Source organism: Quercus lobata, chromosome 5 (genome assembly GCF_001633185.2).
Source record: "Quercus lobata isolate SW786 chromosome 5, ValleyOak3.0 Primary Assembly, whole genome shotgun sequence".
In the NCBI taxonomy this organism is placed as follows: domain Eukaryota; kingdom Viridiplantae; phylum Streptophyta; class Magnoliopsida; order Fagales; family Fagaceae; genus Quercus; species Quercus lobata.
In genome coordinates, this window is record NC_044908.1 from 55328398 (window position 1) to 55344563 (window position 16166).

Consider the following 16166-nt stretch of genomic DNA (forward strand, 5'->3'; position numbering starts at 1 on the left):
TGAAAAAATGGTTAAATATATGTGGGTTATTTGTCTCCCCTAGACTTCAACGTGAATGTTAATTTAGTTTTTGATTTTTCAACTTTTGAATTGAGCCTCTCAAAAAAAAAAAAAAAAAATTGAACTAAACCATTAATTCTTTACATTATAATTTGACAAATCAAGCTTTATATTAAGTTTTTTAGGGGGTTACAGATGGTGGGGTACTTTTTGTTGTCTTGTTAATGCATCAAACTCTTGTTGCTACGTTCTTCAACCTAGTGATATATAATATATTGAATAAAAGGCAAACTTAAAATTGGGTTAGATATGAACGATAAAAATTGACATAAAACGCAAAAAATAAAATAAAGAAATATATATTTTTCTAATCACAAGAACAGGTGATTGGTCATAAATATGGTTTGAATTTTTGTAGTGCATAATATTTGTTTTAAACTTTTAAGGTGCATTGCATTTAATTAAATAAAAAATCTCATTTGATTTAATTTCAAATTTTAAGAAATGAATTAAAAGAATTCCTTTAATATGTCAATAGTATTAAGGTTTTCACTTTAATATCGCCTCCCACCACATTTTACATTGTAAAAGTAAAAATACCCACCCTGCCCAACCCATGCCTTCTAAATTTAAAGTTTTAAACAATCAGGTCCAACACACAAAGAATGAACAACAACACCTGACGTGCTACTTTTTACACTACTAGTCACGCCCAAAATCAAAATCCTGTGTATACTCTCTATGTCTGTAAGTAAAAGGAAAGAGGTATCACTATCATAGCCTGCCTCTTTCTCTCTCTTTGTTTCTTTTTCATATGTAATCCATCTATCTACATTTGGATTCACCCACCCATACCCCCTTTGTGTTTGATCAGATGCCCTTTTCTTTCTTTTTCTCCAAACTAATTTGATGATGATGTCTGTGATTGTCACTGTGACTGTGCACGTCATAGAACAAAAAGATGGAGCAGCTGCAGCAGCTTCTACACTTATCGGTGTTCCCGTTGCGACTTCAACCTTCACGCCAGGTGTGCTTCCTTATCGCCCACCATGGAATCTGAAGTCTGCCACCACCCATTAACCCCCTTTCTGAAGTGGATTACTTTCACTTGCGACTTCTGTAGCAAAGAAGGCAAGGGTGCCCCCAATCTGTGTGGCCCATGCATTTTTTGGATTCATGGAAGATGTGCTTTTTTGCTGTGCAAACTCAAAGTTCTACATCACAAGCACCCCCTTCACCTTACCCATTCTTCTCTTGAAGTTGAACTTCATCAATCAAACTCCCGAATTTGTCAGCTCTGTGTTCAAAAAGTGAACACAAACTATGGGTTTTACTATTGCTCCAGGTGCGATTTCATTGCCCACATTGATTGTGCTGCGAACTACAGATACAGGGAGAACATAAATTTGCAGTCAAAAATATCAAAGTGAGGTTCAACACTTCGGTCATGAGCATAACTTAAAGCTTTCAGGTGATGAGGTTCTAAATAATGAAAAATGCAATGGGTGCATACAAGCTATTTTCCCTCCCTTATACAGTTGTGTAAATTGTAGCTTCTTTTTATATGAATCTTGTGCTAAATTACCCAAAACAATGAAGCATGTTTGCAATGGCTTCGTCTATATTTGTTTGGCATGCTGGTTTATACTCGATGTTTCGTGTAGTTTGATCTCTAACATCCTTACCCACCATGGTCATGAGCATCCACTTCTCTCTAGCATAGAATTTGAACAGAATTGTAGTTGCTGTGATTCTAAAATTTACCCAATATTCCGTTGTACTACTTGTGAATTTGCTTTGGACTTCAAATGTGCTACGCTATCACAAACCACAAAGTACAAACAACATGAGCATCCCTTTACTCATTGTTATACTGCTGAAGATGACTCCGGTAAATATTATTGTGATATCTGTGAAGAAGAACGTGACCCAGAGCATTGGTTCTACTATTGTGCAAATTGTGATTATCCTATACATCCCAAATGTATTTTTGGGAAAAACCCAAATCTCAAGTAACACATATGATGGTCACCTATTTGGAGGTGTTAACACATTTGACTGTCACCCACATACCCTTACCTTCATTGAGGAAATTATAGGCTACCCTTGATGTAATAGATGTAATAGTTCTTGCAAAGAGTTGATCTATCAGTGTGCCCAATGTAATTTCCACGTGCACTATTATTGTTCTATTGTTGTTTATAGAAAAAACAAATGTTGTTTTAATTTTTTATTCTATACTATACTTAGTCCATGAAATTTTCTCACATTGCTTAAAAGAGAGTGTATTATATGTAATATAACTTGTTCCACCATCCCATAAAAGCTACCATAGCTTTTGAGCGGAGTTAGTGGTGTGCAGTAGTTCTTTTTAATGCTGCTTTTGGGCATCATGGTTCAGATAGGACATAAATGGCCAAAACAATTAACATGTTGTCGCATTTATCAAATTTATATTTCAATTCTACAAACAAGTGAAACAACTTACTAAATTCTTCATTGAACCTACCTACAATCTTGATGCTGCCAAAAACCTTGAGGTGAGTTTTTTCTCTATTTCTTTTAGTATGTTTGGATATCTTGAACAACAATTGAACTGTTTGTTGATGTGTATGTATGTCTTGGTGTTGGGATATTGGTGAATTGCCAATGATGTGACCATTTTGGAGCAATGGTTGGTGTTTGGGGTGTATCTCACATTTTTTGACAAAATGTCTTAAAAACCTCAAGTGTTAAATTGTATCATTTGCATGATATACAAGTAGCTTATGCTCATAAGTTTAAAAGTGCAGCATTTTTTTGGTAAATTTGCTTGGTATTTTGTTGCAACCATAATTAATAGTTATTCCTAAATACAAATTCACTGAAGATATATGGAATTTCCTAGAAGTACTTGTTAGTAAAATGTGAAGCTAGACTTTTCTTCTAAAAGATGTCTACTATTTTGCTTAAATAATACCTGATATGCCAAAAATATCAAGTTTGCTGCATTCCAAGTGTGAGGAAATCGTCTTACATAGAGGGGAAAGTTGTGGCCATCAAAATAGTCTATGAGGGCAACTATGCAGTCTTAAAGAAGATAAGAATCCACAAAAGCAGGTAAGCAAACCAAGAAATGTTGGTTTACCTCTGATATTTTAATCAATAAGGTAATTATTTTTTGTTTTACTTCTCTTATGTGCTAATAATGTTCTTTTGGCAGTGGACCCACTGAAGCATTGGAGATATAATGTCACCATATAGGTAGAAATTGCTCCTTCACTCATCTGTTGACCTAAGTAATATTGTAAGAGTTTCAATCTTTTATATCCTTTGAACAACTATAATTTCAGAATATCGGCTATATGTCTGCAAGAGTGGGATTTATTACAGTCATGTCTTTTGTGAAAATATTCTACTTAATGTCAGACATTCACAAAGGAATTAATAGTATGTACTATTTATTCATTTGAATTGCATATTGTTTTTATGACAAGCATGTGAAGGCAATAGATTTCTTTTATCTAAATGGGGGAAAAGGTTGTGAACAATTCTATAATGGCGAAATTTCTGTATAATCTTTGATATTTTGTTACATATGTAACTAAGCATTTCTTTTATTGTTGCAAATGATGAATTGCATACATTAGTGTAATCTTTTAGTTTTCCACTTTCTGATTGGATAGTGAGCTCCGAAGATGTCAAAGCTAATTAAAATTGAAATAGTAGAGCATCAACTCAAGGATTCATTTTATAACCCTGTTTATGGATAACAGTGATGGGTTCTGCATATTTCTGGCGAAGATGTTGGCATTTACAAGGAGGGTGGATTTATCTTTGTCTCAAGTATGTCTACTTGGCAGAGTCCTTCAAGTTTCAATGCTATAATAGCTTGGATAATTTAAGGTCAGCTTTGTGGAAGAGAGTAATGAAGATAGGTTGGATTTTGATTGAAACCTCAAAGATGGAGGAATTGCACACATATGTCCTTTTCAATGCTTTGCGAGTGAGACATAGGAAGTTGTAGTTGGCTGAGTGCATTCTTGCAATTGGCTTTTTAATCATGTACTTACTTGCAATCCTGATCACCAAAGGCAAACCACATAATTTCCTTGGAAGAATAGTAATATTCCTTATTCAAACTATATCTCTACACTCTGCACAAATGAGTTTAAGGCATCTTCATTGGTCATCATTTGCATACACACTTCCAAAGATTGTATTGTTTGTAAGATTTCATAGCTAGGACATTGCTTTGCATGGGTAGAACCTGCAAGAACCCACAATGGCAGAGAATAAAGTGAATTTAATGGTTCTTGGATGCCGGTAGAAATCAAGGGCTTTGTAAATAATAATGACAGCCCTTGGTTACAGAGAAGGCTCAACTGAAGTTTGTCAAGAGTTACAGGGAAGGCCTACAGATGGAGAATTATTTTGAAAATGAAAGTGGTGAGGCCTGTTAAATATCAAAGATGGAGTTCTTAAGCTTAGTAGTATTGATTAACTTAGTTTTAATTAAAATTTTCAAAATAAATGAAGTGGGTATATATATATATATATATATATATTTGTTATTATTAAGCACTTTCAAAAGCAATACTATAGTTGAAACTTTGTGCTATTGGCTAATGTTAGGAAAAAAATGCTATTTGCACACTTTGTTGTACTCCTGTTTTCACATCTGACCTTTCAGCCTTCATGTCATATTAAAACAGAGATCACATTCCGTGAAATTCAAACATGCTCTCATTTTTCCTTTGTTTCTCGTGTAAGCTCATTTTGTAATAACTTGGTATTTAGTCTATGTCATAACCAAGTACACATGCTATAAGACGCTACACTTATTTATGTTGGGACCCTTTCTTCCTTCGTTTTGTTTTCTTTCCAATTACTTAGTATTTCGAAAAAAATAAAAAAAATATAACTCTAGGCTGATTCACTTAACTCCTTACCCAAATATTTATTGGATCTTGAAATATTTTAGCTTTTTTAGTTTAGAATCTTTAGATCATGAAACTAAGCTCTTTTATAATGCTTAATTAATGATTAAGAAATTCAATGGACAAGGATAAGGTGTCCATGGAAAATATTTTAAGGTATTATTAAATATTTGTTGTTTTGGGATTAAGATTTTGTTGTTAGAAAACATTTATAAATTAGTCCAAACTTTTTTTATTTTAATAGGTAGATAATAGGGGAAGGGAGAGATGAGATTCAAACCACATACATAAGTATCACAAGTGATGCAATTACTTCTAGACTATCACTTAAAGCCATTAGTTGCCAAACTATCTCGTGATGTCTAGAATTGCTCAAATAATATGCAAATCATGAGTTATGAATTATGAATAAGGAGTAAGAATGGTCCTAGTCTAGTAGGTATTTTGTAATGGCTGAACCAAATGGAATTCCTCATTCATTTACATGTACAAATTGTAATACAAGAAATTAGGGAATTAGATCCCAACAATCAATAGACTAAACAGCTAAATTGAGCACCTATGATCTCTAGGCAAAATTGATTAGTGACCTCTAAGAGCCTGTTTGGCCAACAAAATTTGGTCACTCAATTTCCATCACTCATCACTCAATTTTTCATATCCGTTTGCCTTCATCACTCAGTTTTCATCACTTACTATTTTTCACACTATTTGGACGGCCCACGCCTGTCACGGTGCAGCTTTTTTTTTTTTCCACTAGCAGCTTCTTCTTCTTTTCTTTTTTTTTTTTCCTCCTGTGTTGGCTGTTCGGATTGGTTTTTTTTTTTTTTTTTTTTTTTCACTAAGTTTGGTGAGTCTAGGTACTAAAAAAAAAAAAAAAAAAAAAAAGAAACCCAGATCGAACAGCCAACCTAGGAGGAAAAAAAAAAAAGAAGAAGAAAAAAAAAAAAAAAAGAAAGAAAGAAAGAAGAAGAAACCAGGCCGAATAGCCAACCCAGAGAAGAAAGAAAAAAAAAAAGTCAAAGGTCAAAAGTTGCAGCTGAGTACTGTTTGTGGGTCCTCTATGTGTGTTTAATTACAATATTGCCATTGAGTTATGAGTTATGGAAACTGAAAACAGCCAAAATGTGTTTTCAGTTTCCATAACTCATAACTCAAAAATCAGAGAATTAAGTGATGGAAATAGAGTTATGAAAACAGAGTTATCGTTTGCCAAACAACCTTTTTGCTATGGGTCCCACCATTTTTGAGTTATGAGTTATGGAAACTGAGAATTGAGTTATGAATATTGTGAATCCAAACGGCCCTAAATATCTTAATATAAAGCTATAGTATTTCATGCACTAACATATTATACGTGTATATTAATATTCCTATTTGTGATCTAAGGGATTGGTGGAGAAGATGAAGTCATTTTGAAAATGAAGAGGAAAGCCAAAGAAGAAACACCATTTATGAGGAATGGAAGAATGTTGAAGATGATAAAATATAAGAGCCTGATGGGCCTACCTTGATGGGCCTGACGGATTGGAACTGTTGGGCCTGTGTAAAGATAGTCTCACGCGCTTTGAAGGCCTATCGCTGACAGACGTAGCGAGGGCCCATGATCCGAAATCCCTATCGCCTAGAAAAGCCTTAAAAAGGGAAATCCTTGCTCACCACGCTTTGGAGGATTTGTATCAGAGTCCCACATTGGAAAGGTTTGGAAATCAAGAAGAAAGACCAACTCTCCACCACTATAAAAGGACTGACACTCTCGCAAATCAAGGTACAATGAATTGACCCTCTCTAACACTCTAGAGTGAAGATACGAATTCTGACTTGACCTTCGGAGAGCGTTCGGCCGGCACCACACCGGTGCTCTCTAAAGGTTTTCTTTCGACCGTTCTTGTTGTGCAGGTTCGCTTTGAGTCGCGAGTACGGGTGACTTATTGGTGGCAATTTTCAACGTCATCAAATGTTATTAGAGGGGTCAATTGCCTTTTGCAATGGAAAAGGCAATCCTATCCATATCTTCTCTGCCGAAGAGCTCAAAAGAACAAGCAATTATGACCAACATCAACACTTTCAGTTGGCTAATGATTTTGACTTTTACAAGGGTTATTTAGAAGACTGCTTAGTCTCAGTTAAAAAGCATAGACATGAAATTTGGGGTTTAGAAGAAATTATTAAAGATATTGTTTTGGGATCACAAATGAGTGTCCACCAAAATGTTCTGAAACTCTTAAGATGTTGCTTAGAGACTGAAAATTCAATTATAGTGTATGAATTTGTAGGGGCCAGAAATCTCTACAATTTTATTTGTATCCCACCAACTGAGAGAGTCCACTCTAAGCCATTACCATGGAAATGCAGATTAAGAATTGCAATGGGCATAGCTATGCAGTTGCATACCTCCATACTTCATTTTCAAGTCCTATTATATATCCATAGAAATATTAGGCCTCGCACCATGTATTGGGCGAAAACAATGTTGCTAAACTAATTGATTTTTCTCTCTCGAATATGTATTCCTGAAGGTCAATTATATCCATAGAAATATTAGGCAAAACAACCAGCTTTGCCTTTCAATACTAGTGAATCAATATTCACTGATATCTTTGACCTTATTCATTCTGATGTTTGGGGCCCTTCCTCTGTCTCTAGTATTGGTGGGTCTCGATATTTTGTTGTCTTTGTTGATGATTACTCTCGCTATAGCTGGATTTTTAATATGAAATATCGTTCTGAATTATTGCAAGTATATTCTAATTTTGCAAAAATGGTTGAAACTCAGTTTTCCAAACGCATCAAAATTTTTCGATCTGATAATGCTCTTGAATATACTCAAATATGCTTTCCAAGCTGTTTTGCATTCCTATGGCACTGTTCATCAACTAACTTGTCCAGGTACCTCTCAGCAAAATGGTAGAGCCGAACGGAAACTTCGTCATATTCTTGACACTGTTCGTGCTCTCCTTCTCTCTGCCAAAGTTCCTGCTCCTTTTTGGGGCGAAGCTGCTCTTCATGCTGTTCATGCTATTAATCGCATTCCGAGTCCGGTTATCCAAAATCAAACTCCATATGAGCGCCTTTTTGGGTCATCTCCAGACTATCACCACCTTCGCTCCTTTGGTTCTGCTTGTTTCGTTCTTCTTCAGCCACATGAGCATAACAAACTTGAGCCTCGGTCAAGGCTTTGTTGTTTTTTTGGCTACGATGGCTTCTTAAGGATTTAGGTGTGTCCACATCCTCTGCTACTCCCCTTTATTGTGACAACCAGAGTGCCATTCATATTGCTCACAATGATGTCTTCCATGAACGGACTAAACACATCGAGATTGATTGTCATTTTATCCGTTATCATCTTGTCCATGGTGCTCTCAAGCTTTTCTCCGTCTCCTCCAAAGATCAACTTGCAGATATCTTCACCAAGTCACTTCCTAAGGGACACACTCGTGATTTGGTTGACAACCTCAAGCTGGTCTCACATCCACCTTGAGTTTGAGGGGGGCTGTTAACGTATATTATGTTATGGGCTTTAGGCCCAACTAGGTTACTTGTATAGTACACTTGTACTTGTACTACACTTTACTTGTACCGCACACATAGGTCTCCTATATTAAGGCACTGATGTATATTCTTTGATTTATGAAATACAATACAATCATTCAGTATTTCTAACAGATATATGTGGAACAAGGGGTTATGTGGCACCTGAATATTTTTGTAAACGCTATGTAAATGAGAAAACTGATGTGTAGTTTTGGTGTGCTTCTACTTACACTTTTGGCAGGATGACGTTTATTTTTAGATGGTGAATATGATAATGAGGCCTATTATCTAGTAGATTGGGTGCGTTCATGTCTTGGAAAAAATCAGGTAATTAAAGTTATAGATAAGGCAATGTTAGAAGAAGGAAATGATCATAAACAATTTTTGCCTTTTGCGGAGGTTGCCTCAAGTTGCATTTCTGATATAGCAGAAGATAGGCCAACAATGATTGATGCTGGAAAACAACTCAGAGTAATTTATGAGTACCTCTCACCTCCTTAGCTTACCTTTATATAGATGAATTAACATTCAGACATTCTATACTCTCTATTGTGTTTGAAAGGGAACATTTGTCATCAAGGGTAGAGTCATTGGATAAAATTTCAGCCATGTTAAAAATTACTACTTAATGCATTGGTATAAAACTAGGTTTGATTTTCATTGGCAACTAATACAGGACTGTTGTAAATCCTATCATTTTTATTTTCAAATAGTTTCAGTTTTTTTTTTTTTTTTTGAGAAAGATTTATCAAATAGTTTCAGTTGATCTTCTATTATTGCATGTAATATTTTATGGTCAATGACAATGTATCTCTTATTACAAATATACCAAATCAGCCATGTATATTATCCAATCCTAGTAGTCTAATTCTTTCCCATTCACGTCAATATATATATTTTTTGGTGTGTGGAACATGTCACCAAAATTTAGTTGTTAATACAATTTACTCCAATTTTATTAAGTCAAGAAAGATAGCCACGGTATATTACAGTTTTTGAGAAATGTCATGGTTACTCCAAATTTTTTTTTACATAACTACAGCCAATGGGTCACCACTTTGTAAAAATAAAAAAAAGTCATCAAACACAAAAATGTAACTTAAACATTAATGTTGTTAAAATCTATTAATATATATATATATATATATATATATTGCTGGGTAATTGTTTATGCAGGGCTAAAACCCCTGAGTTGACGGTCACTAGGATAACCGGGTACCACTTAGGAGTTAGCCCAGGAGGCCCGATGGTGTTAAAATCTATTAATATTTATTGTTAGGTAGGTTGGTAACTTGATGAAATACATAACATATGTAATACTCTCTTTAACAATTTTTTTAGTAGTTCTAGATCTATAAATTATTAAAAAATAAGTGTAAATGCACTTTTAGTCCCTACATTTTGACTTTTTTCTATTTTAGTCCATACATTTTAATTTTACTACTTTTAGTCCCTAAATCAATTAACGCGTTCCATTTTGATCCTTTCCGTTAGCCCACCAACGGAAATTGCTTAGGTGGCAAACTAATGCTGACGTGACCAATTAAAAAATAATAAAAAAATTTAATTAACATTTAAAAAAATCCCATGTCAGCTTTATATAAAAAAAAATTTATTAATCAATTTTAACGAAATTAAAAAAGAAAAAAACAAAATTAAAAACAATAAAATACATCCATTTAGATCTAATTCATTGCTATGTATTGAGGACATATTTTTATGTAATTGGCATATCCTTTGACAAAACAAACTTTACTTGTATTTGAGTAAATCTAAGTAGATTCTAAATGATCATTACAAGTGGTTAAATTGAAGACATGAAACTACTCAAGAACTGTTCAAGAAAAGTGCAATTTGCAGGTCTCGATACCTCCTCGACAGAAGCTTGATCTGTCGAGATTCATTAAATCTTGATAGATGCCTCGATCAACCGAGCTTACGGGTTTTCAGTCTATAGCCAGCAATGTTTTTATTCTAAAAGGCTATTTGTTTATGGGTTTGATTAATCCTTATTGGACTAAGAAAACCTAAGGTTTGTGGGTTTGTATAATCTTTATTGGACTAAGAAAGCCTAAGGTTTGTGTAAACCTATTTGAAATAGGAGAGCCCATTAAGCTCCTATTTAAAGGAGGTGGAAAAAGAAAAACCTAACTCTAGAGAGTTTCATAAGGTTTTCTTTTTGAAACCCTAGCCTCCTCCTACAGAAGAAAGAGTTCCTGCAGCGTTTCTTGTACGCCTTTGGGTTCTGTAACCAAGCAAAGTCTCTTGCACTGACATTGAAGATCTTATTGGTATTTCTATGTGAAGCTGCTGCAAATCAACTACAACAATCAAAGGGTTGTTGTGGAGTTAGTCACATACTGGGATTTGTGCAAAGGAGTAAGCCGCGTATTGAGATCCGCGCATCAAATTGGTTAGTCACGTACTTGGAAGCCGTGCATCGAAAGGGGAACTGTCACTACAAAACAAGTCCAATTGGGTATTGGGGTAATGGTTCAACTGTAAGTTGGTAAGGTACTTGGATTCTTTTACTTGTAACCGCTTGTTGTGATAATAGTGGAGTTTTGGGAGTGGTGACCTGAAAATCACCCGGTGGGTTTTTGCCGTTAGGTTTTCTCCATTCGTAAACAAATCACCGTGTTATTTATTTTCCGCTGCATATTTAGTTTATTGGTGATTTGTTTGTGCTACCACACGTTTGCATAATAAATTGATTAATTAATAACTTGGCTAATTAATTAATTAATTTCTATCATAAGAGGTCATTTAGTTTGTGATTTATCACTATGGAGTCTTCAAAATGAATTAGATCTGAATGGATGTATTTTATTGTTTTTAATTTTAATTTTTCTTTTTTAATTTCATTAAAATTGATTAATAATTTTTTTTATTTAAAAGCTGACATGCATTTTTTAAATGTTAATTAAAATTTTTTATTATTTTTTAATTGGCCATGTCAGTATCAGTTTGCCATCTAAGCAATTTCCGTTGGTGGGTTAAAATTGGTAAAATTAAAATGTAGGAACTAAAATGGAAAAAAACCAAAATATAGGGACTAAAAGTGCATTTACGCCTAAAAAATAATGTCTATAATATTTTTACAACAAATTTTAAATGACAGGTAGTTACTAGTTGTTACTATTGGGGCAAAAAAATAATCTTAGTGTTAGATTTAAATTTGAATGAATAACAACTAACCACCTATGATTTTTGTGAAAATGTTATAAAAATATTGTAGACAACTATGAATAACAACTAACCACCTCTCTAAATTATTTTTCAATTTTTTTTTACAACTATGTCGTAACAAATTGTAAGTGGTTAACCAACTTACATATAGATCCACTAATTTTTCTTCACCAATTAAATTGGTTATGTCAAAGTTATGGCAAGAAATTGTGAAAAATTAGGGGCCTATTTGGCAGCCTACTCAAATACAAAACTACATATTTTAAATAACATAACACATATTTTCACACACTTTTTCACCCAAATATATATAAAAAACAATCAAATAACGTTGCTCAAATTAAAGTAAAGTTAAAGTTAAAGGCGAAGGAAGACTTTTACTTTTATACCCCATTTTGCTTTTGCTTTGATTTGTGTGAAAGAAACACCACCCATCAGAATAAGCTGAGTCTATTATCCAGGTTCATTGCGTACCGTCAATATTCCGATCATACTGAGTCACAGACAGAGTGAGCAACTCGGTTGTTCACGCGCCGTGTGAAAGAGGTTTCATCACTCTCAAATTGCTGCGGCAGCTTTCTAATACCAGAGAGCATCTGGGTCTATACTAGCTATGGGACAAGCTTCCTCGTCCTCATCCGCAACTGATTTCATAATTTGATGAGCATCACCCATCAGAAAAAGCTTCCAGTTTCCGATTTGTTCTCTGGTGAAGATTACATGAAGTATTATAAGTATCCTTTCGTAGATTTTATTGGGTTCTCTTGGCTTCTTTTGTTTGTTGAGTAATTTGTTGTAATTTATGCGTTTATTTTGTTATGTTCAAGTGGTTTTTCGAGTAAAATTATGATGGGTTCTCTTGTGTTGCTTTGTTAAGTAAATTGTTGTAAATTTCAAGTTAATTTGTTATGTTCATGTAGTTTTTCAAGTACCCTTTTTGAAAATTGTAATGGGTTTCTCTTGATTTGTTTTGTTGAGTGATTTTCTGCTTAGAAATAATAAACAATTAGAAACATCCCTCGTATAAATAGACGAGTTCCAATCATCTTCATTGTTCATCATTTGTCTACACGCTTCCAAAGATTGCATTGTTTGTAGGATTTTACAGCTAGACTGGTCATTGTCTTGTGGTATACCCACAATGTTGAAGTCAATCTTTTCATGGGCAGAACCTGCAAGAATAAACTGAATGGAATGTTTCTTGTATTCCAGTAGAAACCAAGGGCTTTGTAGATAATGATGACAGACTAAAACCAGAGACTTGTCTTGAAGTTGTAAATAATAAAGAGCTCAAGATAAGAGGCTCAACTCAAGTTTGTCAAGAGTAACAGAGAAGGCGTGGAGAATCATTTTGAAACTGAAGGTAGTGAGCTTGATTAGATTTAAAGGTACATTCCTTTTATGCTAAATGGTTTGTTAAATATCAAGGATGAAATTCTTGAGCTTGGTAGTATTGATTAGCTTAGTTTTACCTACAATTTTCAAATTAAATGAAGTAGGTATATATATATTTTTCTTATTATTAAGCATTTTCGAAAGCGATTCTATAGTTTTTTGACACATGTAATATAATATTTGAAACTTTATGCATTTAGCTAACGTTAGGACAAGAATGCTATTTGCACACTTTGTATTAAAATAGAGATCACATTTCCGTTAAATTCAAATATGCTCTCATTTTTCCTGTATCACTCGTGTGAGCTCGTTTTGTAATAACTTGGTATTTAGTCTATGTCATGGTCAAGCACACATGCTATAAGTTGCTACACTTATTTATGTTGGGATCCTTTGTTCCTCCCTTTTGTTTTCTTTCCAATTACTTGTATTTAATTTGAACTTCTTCACGTAATGGATTCCGGTGCCATGTCATCTTGTAGGTCACTACTCTGGACATTAGTAGATGCAGACTTACCATTAGACATGACAATTCTAATTTTTGGTCTGAGTGTTGGTTGATCTGAATTTGATCCTTTAATTTATTTTTGCACCATTATTTATAGTCTTTGAGAGATGGAATGAGGTTAAGGAACCAATTGGCATTCATTTCATGCACAAACTATAGTATTTGATTATACTAAAAACATACATTTACTTGTATCAAAGATAACAAGCTTTAGGGTATGGTCTTTGAGTAATGCATTAGTAAAATTTTTGAATTTCATTCTGCTGCATTATTGTAATTTCCTGATGGTCATATTTGAATCAAATTTCCCTCTTTTTGTGTTAGCCTCTCTTCCTTCTTTCTTGAATGTGAATATGCAGATGGATTTTTATTCTCCAGTGGGTTTCGTTAGCAATATTTTAAAATATTGGGTGGAAATTTAGAGAAGCAATGCTTTCAACATCTTATTCTTAGGTGCCTTCATTCTTACACTCTTTCATTCTTTAGCTAATCATATTTTATTTTATTTATTTATTTTGAAGTTTTGGAAGTTTTTCACTTTTTGGAGTTTTATCTCTACACTTTTTTTCTTTTTTTTGGTTCATTTTCTTGCTTATAAACAGTCAGTACAAGTTCAACTTTTAACACCATTGTTATAACTTAGGCAGAGAGCAGTCGTTACAAAATTTAATCCGAACATATTGTTGTCATAAATATTGAGATCTTTTTCTTAGAAGATCAAAAACCCAATTACTATAAAGGTTTGTATTGTGGTTTGGATCAACCGATTATTCCAATGTGGTGGAGGGAATGCATCTTGCTTTACTGGTGTTTCATGAAATGGCTGTCTTCTTTCTCACAGCTTTGGCTGCACTTAAGATTGTACTCCAGTAAACATTATTTTGTTTAGAATAACAAAAAATGTGACAGGTGCATGCAAGTCATTCCGCCTCCATTTTTTAGTTCTGTGAAACTTTGCTTCTTTCTTCATAAATCTTGTGTTAAATTACCTATAATAAAGCAACATCTGCTAACTCACCTCCCAAAGACACAATACGAGACTGATTGGAATAACTTCAATCTGCCTGCATAGGATAAGTATTAAAATGTCCAAGATGCATACCCGGATATATAACTGGGAAACTGCCTTCCTTAAAGTAAAAGCTCATCCAAAATCTAGTTCTTTAGACCCATATGCACCTGCACAAAATACTTGACTTTTAGATTATTAATCTACAAGCCAGAAATCACTATAAAATTTTCCAAACACTTTTCACTAACTGGACAGGGAGTAGATCAGCTCTTGTTAAAATCATTCTAGTAGGATAAAGATTAATATGTTGCATATTCTCACATCTAGGATGGAATTTGAAGTGCTTGCAACCAAGAATCCTTTTTTTTAGCATTTGAGTTAGGAACTCCATTGCTAGCAAAAAAAGAAAAAGAAAAAAAAGAGGACAATGGATCCCTTTGTCTCCCCGGAAATAAGTTAAATAACCAGCTGGTCGGGGATTTACAGCCACAGAATACATAGGGGTGGTAATACAATCCCTCACCCAATTAACATATCTTGAGGGAACACCCACAACAATGAGTCACTGATAGACCACCATTTCCACTGAATCATATGCTTTCCTAGTGTCCACCTTGATGGTACACCTGCCTTGGCCTTTTTCTCTATGGTAGTTTTTAAAATTGTATGAGACAGTTTCTGCTATATTCCTGCCAAGTACAAAGGCAGTTTGGTTGGGACTGATAATATCATTCAAGCAAGCATTAAGTCTGTTAGTCAAGTTCTTGGTGATGCACTTATAAATGAAATTGCAACGATAAATTGGTTTGGAATCCCCCTTGCTTGAAAGATTGCTCACTTTAGGGACATGTAATAATTGTTGCATTCACCTAATGATTTGGCAATAAATACAGGACTGTCACAAGACCTATTATTTTTATTTTTGGATAGTTTTGGTTGAATTTTCTATCATTGCACTAATATTTTATGGTCAATGAGAAAGTATCTCTTATAACAAATATACCAAATCAACCATATGCTTTATCCATTTCTGGTAGTCTAATTCTTACCCATTCAAGTCACTAATTTTATTTATTTATTTGAGGAACATGTCTCTCCCCCTCCCCCTCCCCATCCCAAACAAACACCCCTCCCACCCATTTCTCTCCTATTTACCAATTCCTTTTTTTTTTTTTTTTTCATCCTCCCCAAAATCATCTCAATCAAACATACCTAAGGCAAGAAAAATATGGCCATGGTATATTATAGTCTTTGAGTGATGTTAAGGTTAATACAAAATTTTTTACATAACCTTTACCGCTTGAGGGTCACTGATTCAAAAAAAAAAAAGGGTCACCAATTATAAAATTGTAATTCAAACATTTATTTGTTATGTTGTTGAAATCTACCAATGATATTCATTTTCACATCCATTTGTAATATCTCTTAACATTTTCGTATTGTCTTTTGTGAAATAGATTTACTCAAGCCAAAAATATTTGTTCCAAGGGCGAATGAATACTTTTATACCCCTTTTTGCTTTGTTTTGTGTGAAAGAAACACCAACCATAAGAAAAAGCTCAGCCTATTCTTAGATTTTATTGGGTTCTCTTGGCTTCTTTGGTTGTGT

General features: G+C 34.0%; 1 protein-coding gene and 1 pseudogene across 5 annotated transcripts in view; both read left to right on the forward strand.

Moving 5' to 3' along the window:
• The first annotated feature begins 915 nt into the window (after positions 1-915).
• Positions 916-7455, forward strand: LOC115990714 (annotated as a pseudogene).
• Positions 7456-12019: 4564 nt separating this feature from the next.
• Positions 12020-16166, forward strand: part of LOC115991469 — a 62356-nt gene continuing 58209 nt past the window's right edge. The window contains exons 1-2 of one of the 5 annotated variants that reach the window (XM_031115174.1): positions 12021-12367; positions 12855-13030. The gene's annotated coding sequence lies outside the window, so the exon portion shown is untranslated. Of the gene's footprint in view, positions 12368-12854; positions 13031-16166 lie in introns of all 5 variants that reach the window. The other 4 variants (XM_031115177.1, XM_031115179.1, XM_031115180.1 and 1 more) reach the window with 4 other exon arrangements.